This window comes from Miscanthus floridulus, chromosome 6, assembly GCF_019320115.1.
Source record: "Miscanthus floridulus cultivar M001 chromosome 6, ASM1932011v1, whole genome shotgun sequence".
Classification (NCBI taxonomy): Eukaryota; Viridiplantae; Streptophyta; class Magnoliopsida; order Poales; family Poaceae; genus Miscanthus; species Miscanthus floridulus.
In genome coordinates this window covers 78433577-78444340 of record NC_089585.1, presented here as the reverse complement: position 1 = coordinate 78444340, position 10764 = coordinate 78433577, and positions in this window count along the sequence as shown.

The following is a 10764-nucleotide window of genomic DNA, read 5'->3' as shown; positions in this document are numbered from 1 at the left end:
AAAGAGAGAAAGAGAATGAGGAATTCCAAGGAAAGTTTCACAAAGATGAACAAAAATAGAAAGATGAAGAACAGCATTGGGAGCAAGATGGTTCAGGCTAATCCCAAAATAGTTGAGAAATCGGTGAAGAAAAGCAGAAGCAAGAAGGCAGAGACTGGCATGGATAAAGGAGACAAAAAGAATAATCTCACCAAGACTTGGAGTAGGTACCCGATGCTCGTCTAGAGCTCTCCAATCAGCAATATCCTTGCTCTGAATTAGACCATCGCTAACGAGCTCATGAAGCTAATCTTCAATCGTTGTTGGAGCCAGCCAAATCTTCTAAGCAACCCTCATGGCCATGAACTCTTGATTCTCAATCACGGAAAGTGATGCCTCCTCGTCTACAAAGGCCGCTTGGGACTTGCTCGCTGATTTCTTCCTACCCATATACTAGTGGGAGCAATAAGGAACAAGGAGACAATGATGATTTGGGCGGTAGCACTCAGATGATGGCAACAATGGTGGCGGCGGAAGTTTGAAGACTAGGGTTTCAAGGGAAAATCAGAGCAGTAAAGAAAAAGAAGAGGAAAGGCCCTTAAATAGATTTTACACCAATAAAAACGCGGCCTACCAGGCCCATTTTAACACGGCATGAGGACGCAACGGTCCATTTACTAACACAGCTAAAATGATGGATGGCACAAATCCACATAATGGTACAGTTCAACAGGTAGATTTCAGACTTATCTATCTAGCACCACGGCAGAGTTATCATATAACTACAAAAAGAACTCATCAATAATGAAGCAAAGAAGGGTTACCTCACAAGGAACGCAACAACCCAGTCCTTATAGAAAGAACTCGGGAATCTCATCAACAACTGGGACATTAGGAGAATAGAGAATGATAACTCAGAAGACAAGATTCTTTCCATTATAAATTGTTTCAAAAAATAGAAGATTACACATCTTACAAGACCTAATGAACTCAGTACTATGACAAGCTAGGTAGCAAAGAGAAACCCAGACACAGCTAGGCTCTGGAACGACTACATGTTCCAAATTGCTACTCGGTAGAACAAACCGCCCTCGGCTACACTATTTTCTTCAAAGGACGAACGCAGTGCATCCAAGGCCAAAATCAACAGCACGACGGGACAACATAGAGCAGAGAAGGCCGGCAGACATCTGTCTATCCAAGTCCGATGTGATACTAGATATGGTGTTGATCTGCATCGAACAGTCTCAGGGTAGGCGACGAGGATCAACCCAGAACTACTAGATGAAGGAACATATCCCACATCACAAGACTCCCTCCTACTATCGCCATATACTTCCAAGTACAATGCTACCGCGGGATTAGCCTACCTCTAATCCCTATCACAAGACTCCCTCCAGCTATGGCAAGATACACAAGAACTACAAAATACGTCCGGAGGCTGCTCTACTTCACAAACTACCATATTCATGACTACGGAGATTTCACACCATGCAACAGAATGCTCGATGAATCAAAACAGCACACAAGGAGGATATTTATAGGCCAAAGAAGCAATGCACATAGACCGGGAGCACCAATGGAACAAACCTAACAAAGGACATAGTGAAAAAACAGAATTCAATGAAAGAGGACTCAGGTGTGAAGGAGCAGTACTCAAGAACGAGCATATTCGGAAGAATATACCAACACTGTACAACTCATGAACAAACAACATTTACTATCAACCACCACCATATAACTACATCTGACAATAGCAGACTACCAGAGAACATGCCAAGAACCTGTATCCAAGTTCTTTTTGGATAAAAGAACCCAGCAAGAGGCTCGAGGGCTACACCCAGAGAGTGCACCTTTTCCTTCAAAAAAGAAAAGCGCACATCACTCAGAAGACTTCCTCAAGACAGCAGTTTTTAAAACAACATAAGATTTAAGACCCTCCAACTTTTTGTTCCAAATAGCAAGAGGCTCAGGGGCTACACTCAGTGAGTGCACTTTTTCCTTCAAAAAAGTGCACATCACTTAGAAGACTTCTTCAAGACAGACCACTTCAAGACCACACAACAAAAAGAACCCGGACATGGCTATATCCGAGCTCTTTTCGACAGAGAACCCGGGTATATGCTTAGGAGCTCTTCGATGAATAATCAGAGCGATTTAAAGAGAAGACCCTCTAGCTCCTTGTACCAAACAGCAAGAGGCTCGGGGGCTACACCCAAATGGGAGTACTTTTTCCTTCAAAAAAGGTACACACCACGTGAAGATCTCACAAAGCGCTACACGGTTTTGCTCAAGAAAGCACTTAGACGATGCTTGTTCCTGCTCGACAAGACCTAAAGGAACAAGACAAGGCTTCCAGAGCTCAACCATGAAGTGCTCGGGGGCTTATCAGTGCGGGACCCATGGGATACCCTATAAGGAAGAGAGAAGATCTAATCTAACTAGGATTCTTCCTATGTAATCTTAGTAGTAGTATTATTCTATAATCCTACTAGGAAATCTCATTGTAAACCGACTAGGATTCTGACCTCCTGACTATATAAAGGAGGGCAGGGTTCCTAGAGATAGGACAACAGAACATAACACAATACTTGATAATCAATCTAACGCAAAGGCTAACGCCGACTGAACGTAGGGCTATTACTCGATCATGGTCGAGGGCCCGAACCAGGATAAATCGACTGTCTCTTATGTTAACCATCGAGTTCTGCATACACTGAATCCCAAACATACTGCCTCGGGTACACCCGTGGTAGGCTATCGATGGTCAAACATCGATAATCATGTTGACTGGATGCACCTATCAGTATACCCCGAGCTCCAATGGTTATGAGTTGACTAGACGTGGTCAGCATCCGTTCAACACTGATCGAACGCATCCAGTCATGTTTTCTCCTCACTAGAACCTTACTGATGTCGACCGAATGCTGGACCCCCAGAGTCCAGTCACTTGCTGAGCAGCATTCGGTCAGTAGCCGGAACCTGATCAGCGTCCGGTTAACATTGACCGGACATGTCCGATCAGGATTCTCCCTCTTTGGGACCTTACTAGAGTCAACCGGACGCTGGCCCTCAGCGTCTAGTACCATGACCTCATAGCGTTTGGTCACTTCCAGACACTTTTGCCTTGGTCAAATGAACTGATGAAAGGTCCTTGTGTGGTTTTGGTAATTGAGTGACAACCTAGGTGGACTAATTGTGTTTATGTGAGATATATATGTGATTAGTCCATAGGTACATGTGTATGAGCAACATATGCCATGAAGGTGAAAATGGCTTGGAGATGTTGCAAAGCTCACACATATGATGATGAAGGAGCTCATTGCACATAAGACATGACATTGGGTCATGTGATCAAGGTGGAGAAGATCAAGACAAGACTTGGCTTGATGGACCGATTGCAAGCGTGAAGGGCAAGTCAAAGGCTTTGGAGTGATGGACCACGTGGTGGTGAAGCTTGAGCAAGACTTGGCGCCGATGGATGAAGGCAACGGTGAAAAGAAAGTGATGTCAAGATTGATAAACCAATATGATCATGTACTGATATGAAGTGGATCATATCATTATTGATTGTGTTGGTGCATGTGTTGCATCGACATTGGAGATGGAATGGAATGTGCAAGGCAAAGGTATAACCTAGGGCATTTCATTTCACCGGTCATAGGTGTGTAGAGAAGTTTATGACCGGGTTTAGGATAGATGGCCGTACTATCAAGAGGGGCAAACTTATTTGCATATCGGTCATCTAGTGCCACTCGAGTGATCTAACTTTGCATCATCGCTAGGATTGAGTGGCGTGGCAAGTTGAGTGGCTAACACCTTTGAAAATGTTTGTGAAAATATGCTAATACATGTGCACAAGGTGATACACTTGGTGGTTGGCACATTTGAGCAAGAGTGAAGAAGTTAGAGATGAAAAGGAGTTAGTCACGCTGGTCACAGAGTGACCGGACGCGTCCAGTATGGATATCGGACACATCCGGTATGTGGCTCAGGATTGAACTACACAGTGTGACTGAATGCATCCGGTCGCCACACCGGACGTGTCTAGTGTGAATCAGCAAAAATAGTGTTCGGTGAGACAGTTAATCGGACGCTGGTAGCGTCTGGTCCGATGTGACCGGACGCATCCGGTCGTCCGTGGGTGCTTACTATACTCGATCGGACGCTGAGGCTCAGCGTTCGGTCAGTTTCTAACAGACGCGTTCGGTTGGCCCTAGAGGCTTACTGGAGTCGATCGGACACAGTGGCTGAGCTTCTGGTCATTTCGTGCTGAGCGTCCGGTTGTCTTGTCAGAGAGCCGTTGGAGGCAATGGTAGGACACATGGTGGTCAGACAGCTACCAGACACATCCAGTATAGCGACCGGACACATCCGGTATTCACGATCGGTGCATCCGGTGCAGCGTCTGGTGCTACGTCCGGTCGACCCAAAAAACGCCCAGTGAAGGGGTAATGGCTCTATTTGTTCATGAGGTTATAAATAGAAGCCGTGGTTGGCCTTTGGTCGAGAGCTTAGATGAGGAGAGCACACTAGAGCCTTGGTGGCTTGAGTAGTAGTGCTTGGGAGCCCTCCGTCTCATACATACTTGATAGTGATCATCCGATTGTGTGAGTAAGCGATTCTAGTGCGATTGCATTATGAGGTTGCATCAAGTGGTACTAGGTGATCGAGTTGCAAGCTGGTGGTGCTTGTTACTCTTAGAGGTTGCCACCTCCTAGATGGCTTGGTGGTGGTCTCCGTCGAAGCCCGCAAGAAGCTTGTGCGACGCTCCGAAGAAGTGCTTTATGAGGAGCATTGTGCTCGCCCGACGGGAGCCACGAAGGGCAACTTTAGTAAAGCATGTCATTGAGCTACCCTCACTTCTAGGGTAGGTTCTTGTGGCGCCCGACATGCGGGCTTGGCAGGTGATGCCAATTAGCCGCCAAACCACCAAGTGAGCGGTCGACACAACGGGGACTAGCGTGTTGGCAAACACGTGAACCTTGGGAGAAAAATCATTGTGTCAACCTTGTTCTTCCCGTTGGTTTGCATCCCCGTTACATAAGCTTGCGATTACTTTCATATACATTGAGCTTATGTTGTTGCTTTTGTAATTAGTTAGCTTGTGTAGCTTGCTAGTTACCTTCTTGCTTGTGTAGCATAGAAGTAGCTCCCTTGCGTGGCTAATTTGGTTTGTGTGACCTTGTTAGTCATATTGCTTAGTTTGTATAGCTAAGTATTTACGCTCTCTAATTTGGCATTGGTTGCCTTATTATTGAGCATTGCTAGTGAGCTTAGTTGGCTTTGTGCTTTTGCTTACTAGCATGTGTAGGAGCTCTCTTGTTGCTTAAAGTACTAGTGGCATAGGTTTGTGTGACCTTGCTTCTAGAATTGGTTAGGAGAGCTCTAGCTAGCCCGGCACCTTTGTTGCTTGATTAGTATCTATGCAAGGTGCTAGTGAACATAGATAGAGGGGTGTAGTCTTGGCTAGACCGATAGTTTTAATTCCGCACTTGTTTCGGTTAGCCAATGTGATTAAGTTTTAAAAATGACTATTCACCCCCCCTCTAGTCACCATCTCGACTCTTTCAACTGACCAGACCCTGAGCCAGTGTCCGGTCACATCGGAGCTAGCGTCTGGTCAGTATTTGACCCTCCATTCACTTCCAACTCTCGAACATATGTGAATGAAGTTTGCTCCATTGGATCAAAGGGCTGTTGTGGAGCTGCCTAGTGCTAGTTTTAATAAGTGTGCACCACACCTAACTCACTAGACTCACCTAGGTCAAGCTACCCATTCATACCCCCTTAATAGTATGGCCAAAGGAAAAAAATAAAGTCCTAAACTACTCTAAGTGTCTCTCCAACTCTAATCGACACTTAGAACTAGTCCATCCTTAACCTTGTCGTCCATCCTTTGAAAACCAAAACAATTTCCATCAGTAGGGGCATGACAACTTTGATTGCCCAATCGATCTCCATTATCGTGACCTAACTCAATTGTTTTTGCAAAACACACGTTAGTCACAGTAATCACGTATTATCATTAATCACCGAAACCCAACTAGGGGCCTAGATGCTTTCAATCTCCCCCTTTTTGGTGATTGATGACTAATACTACCTCGAGTATGTGAAAGAGATGAGGTTTTTAACATGCTTGGTTTATGTTAGCTTTAGGCAATAAGAACAAAAGTGTTAGACAAGCTTATATGACCCAAGCCATCATGATGTACTCAAAAGATATGAAATAAGCATGAGTATAAGTAATGAAGCTCATTTGCATCGGAGTAAAATGTGGAAGCAAAGGCAAATGAGCAAAACACAAGTGATATGACATATAAAGAATTCAAAGTAGAGAGCACATATGTCATATATCATGATCACTGTAGATATCACTGTCACATAAATATAGTAAACATGAATGCATAATGTATCTCACACATAAAAACTCCAAATGTAAAAAGATAAGCTAATATAATAACTAAGCTCCCCCTAGATAAGTAACCCCCCCTAAGCCTAACATACTCGAACCATCTCCCCCTTTGGTGTCAAACACCAAAACCTAAGGGTCGGTCAGCGGGGCTACAACAGACGAGCCGGGCGCTGAGGTACGAGGAGCAAGGTGGAACTGGGTGCCATCATTGTCTAATCCTAAGCTTTGAGCTATCTAACCCTCTATAGCTGGTAGTGACGCTAAAGCAGTCTGGGTTGGATCAGGAACTGGTGCTACCATAGGCTGAGATGGTATAACTGAAGCAGCTGGCTCTGATGATGCCACGGAGGAGGGGAGCGTCTCTATCGTCACTGTGATAGGTGCAACTATAGAAGGACCTAGAGCATGCAGGTATGGAGAAGTGGGCTGCCCTATCAACTCACTGAAGGAGGCTCCTAAGACTCCTAGAGACTAAAGTATCTAGCTCAAGAAGTGATGACGTCTATGCCGGTGTGAAGCCCGTCTAGAGTGGTGTGAACTATGAGGCTACTACTGGCAAAGCGAACCACTAGGACACCTGCTCTATCAGTGAAGTATACTATGCTAGTGGCTATCCCTAACTCTGAAGCCCACTAGGCTGTAACGCTGGAGTCATCAAAGTGGTAGCAGACTGACCAAGCTAGGGCGTAGCCTGTGGCAGTGGGGCCCCAATCGCTATCACTACATGCTACATGAATTCGAGAAGCTGCTGCTACATGAGGATCTACTGCTAATGCATAGCCTGCTGTTGCTGATGTAGAGCCTATGTCTGCTGCTGAATGACAAGCTGCTGGCGCTAGAACTCGTCCTGCTGAGTCTAGAACTGAGCAAGTGTAGCAGCTGTCTCCTAAGCCTGTCTGTCCTAGTCCTGCCTCATCCGCTCAAGTATAGCAAGAAGAGCAAGGTCAGTCTATGGGGCAGGTGGCGCTGAACTAGAGCTACCAACCTCAGCATCATGTCATCGTGGAGGCATCTATAGAATGGGCTGGTAGTCATCATCAGAACTATCACTAGGCTCGCTAGTGAGCAACCCCTCCTACTGATCAAGCTCCTCCTCCTCTGTAGCTGCAATACCCCTAATAATTTCATCCTATTGGGCTATAGTCTTTGGCACCTCTAGACGATGGCGCAGGCTGACTTGGTGCCTATGGTGTACTATGGCGGATCATCTAAGATAGGTTATAAGCTAGGGAACTCAGTCATGGCACCACTGTACTCAGCAATCATCTCAGGTGACTTAACAGAAATAGCTCTGTGGATAAGGAATGTGACCCAGTGAGCATAGGGTAGCTACCTATGACCTCTGAAGCCCTCAGCTATAGTATCCTCTATCTCTGACAGAAGAAGATCCTAAATGTCAAAGACTGTCTGCTGCATCAGAGAGTTGAGAAGCCATAGTTGTATCCGAGTCAACCCCTATCTGTATCCCATCCTCGGGAGTAAAGTCCTCCTCATCACAGCCTCAAGCATGCGAGCAGTAGGTGTGAGATCACTAGGGTTCCTCCTCGACCCTTTCGCCAAAAGACTTAGTGAAGCAGTGACGTACCAAGTCTGTAGGGGGATACCATGCCACCATGAGGGTGTCTGGGGATGTAGTCTATCCATAGCACACCTCATGGAACCTGATTGGCTGCTCTTGAAGCCTGAGAATCTCCCTGACCCTGGTGCTCATCAACCGATAGTCTCTGCCACCAAATGCAAAGTGAATAAACCTATGGTGGGGGTCAATCCAGAGAGATGCATAGAATTGACAAACCCAAGATAGAACATATAATCTAGTCTGTCCAATCAAATTTGTCAGCCCCGGTAGATATGCAAGGTAGGGGTGAATGTGCTCTCCAGCTGCTACAACAATAGACTCTATGCTACACACTCTCTAGGGTCTGAAGACTGCTCTGCTGTTCAGATAAGCATTATAGAAGTCCTCCTATAGGGGTGTATAGAATCCCTCTGATGCTCTCTCATCCCTCCTAGGTAGAAACCATACCTCAAAGTCAACAAACCTTAGCTGCTACACCTGCTTGGCCGTGGCGGCCCTCAGGTCAAGATGGGTCACTGGAGGCAGACCCTGTGGTTGAGGCGGTGGACGAGAACCCCTACGCTGAGTGATTGGCCTCAGTGAAACTAGGGACATGAGTACGACCAGAGCGGCATAACTATGGCTGTGGTGCCTGCTCTATCTCCTCGGCCTGCTGAACCTACTCACCCTCCTGAGACTGCTGTGTCTACTGTGCCTCCTGTGTCTGCTGAGCTGGCTGAGGCTCCTAAGTCTACTGTGTGGGCTGAGGCTGCCAGCTGTGGCTCCCCCTGAGGCTGAACCTCATCAATGGCAACTTGCCATCCTCTAATCATGAGGGTCCCAGTTGGACCACCATGAAGACGCTCAACACGTTGAAGTGTAGCCATCGCCTCTAGTGAAAGTGGATCGGCAATTTGGACTCCACTGCGAGCGCCTCCTCTCTCGGCATGCTCTACGGCCTCTGCAACTGCGGCGGCTCTCATTGTATCTGCATCTAGATACTTGTGCTTCCTGACTGATAGGTTCTTGGTCACCTTGCCTTTAGGTTCTGTAGGCTGGCGAGGCGGGGGCCTCGGATCCTCGTCACTAGGACTACCTCCAACATTCTTCGTTCAAGCCATCTAAAAGATCTAAGATGAATCAACTGCCACTGACAAAGATCAACTGACACTTTCGAGGCTTGGCCTCGTTCCGTACTCGCGAGCTTGGCCCTGAGTTGACTGACAACTGCCACTGACACCTCAATGGAACCAGCTCGCTGCATGATAGAATAGATAGGATATACAAATAACTTAGATTATGCATCTAGAGAGACTGAAACCCCAATAGAGCAAGCAATGAGGTACGAAATTGAAACGCAGGGGCTTGCTACCTATCGAAACGGCGAATCAGCGAGAAGAGGAACGGATCGGGGGACACCAAATCAGCTAGGATTGCTGGTCGACGAGGATCGGCAATGCGATGTGGTGAATCGACAACCAAGGGTCACAGTGGCTAGGGCACTAGAACAGGGGCTCAGCGGCGGCATTAGGGTTGCGTAGTAGTAGGGAGCAGAGAGGCGCGGGGAGGCGCTGTAGGCGGTGGTGCTGGTGAGGAGCACGGTGGCTCTAGCTCGGTGTGGGGGACAGCTGCAGACGGCAGTGCTAGAAGCTGTGGGCAGCAGAGGCGGCGTGGCAGCGTGGAGCTGTTGTGGCAATGTGGGGAGCGAAGCTGGGCAGCATGGTGGCGCACGCAGAGGCGAAGCACTGGGTAGGAGCGGCGCTAGCGCGTGGTGCAGCGGCGTGGCGCTCAGGCGGCTAGGGCTAGACGGCTGGCAGAGAAGGCGGATTAGGGCTCGGTTAGGGCGCGCACGTGGATTATATGAGGGTCCCCCGGTGGATCCAAAAAGGAAAGGAGAAAAGAGATTGTAAGCCGCACGAAATCTATTGACCGGACGCTCTGGTGGCAGCGACCGGACACTGCCACCCAGCGTTCGATCGATTCTAGAGAGGTCCAATTCCTCTAGAATCGCGACTGGACATGTTCGGTGGACACCGACCGGACGCAGCCTAGAGTCCGGTCACCTAGCCTTGACATCTTCAAGATCAACCAGACGTTGAAGCTCCTTCTGACCGGACGCTAGAAAACATTGTTTCAGCATCCGGTCACTCCTGCTCGGTAGCTATTCACCTCCTGTGAACTAACCAAACGCTGGACTCCAGAGTCCAGTGCAGCGTTCGATCACTCCTTCAGCGAATCTTCAAATTCCTCCACGCTGCCTGTTCCCAACCAAGTCCCAACTCCAATAAGATCCAAATAAACACTAATTGGGACTGATGTGAGTGACCTCTCTCAAACCCTCAAGTTTTTCAAAATATTTTGCCTTAGGCTATAATTCTTTTTAAGAAATTAGGCAATAAGAGGGCAATTTGAAGATAAACGACAAATAACAATCATGCATATGCAATGCAATACTTAAAAGTAAATCTAGTTGCTTGTCAAGTTTGATCCAAGGTTAAGCTTCTTCACACGCTTTTTGGCGGTTATCTTAACCATGTTAGACAAGCCCTACATGCATTACAAAACATTAAACATGTTGTATATTACATTGCAATGCAAGGGACAACACAAGCTTAATTTTTAGTGAAGTTGCTAAAATCAAGCACATTGAGTTCATTCCACAATTTACAAAATGTTGCCTCATCTAGCGGTTTAGTGAATATATCCACCAATTGATCCTCGATCCTTACACCTTCTAGTGATATATCATTTTTAGCAACATGATCTCTAAGAAAGTAATGGTGAATATCTATGTGCTGGGTGCGAGAGTATT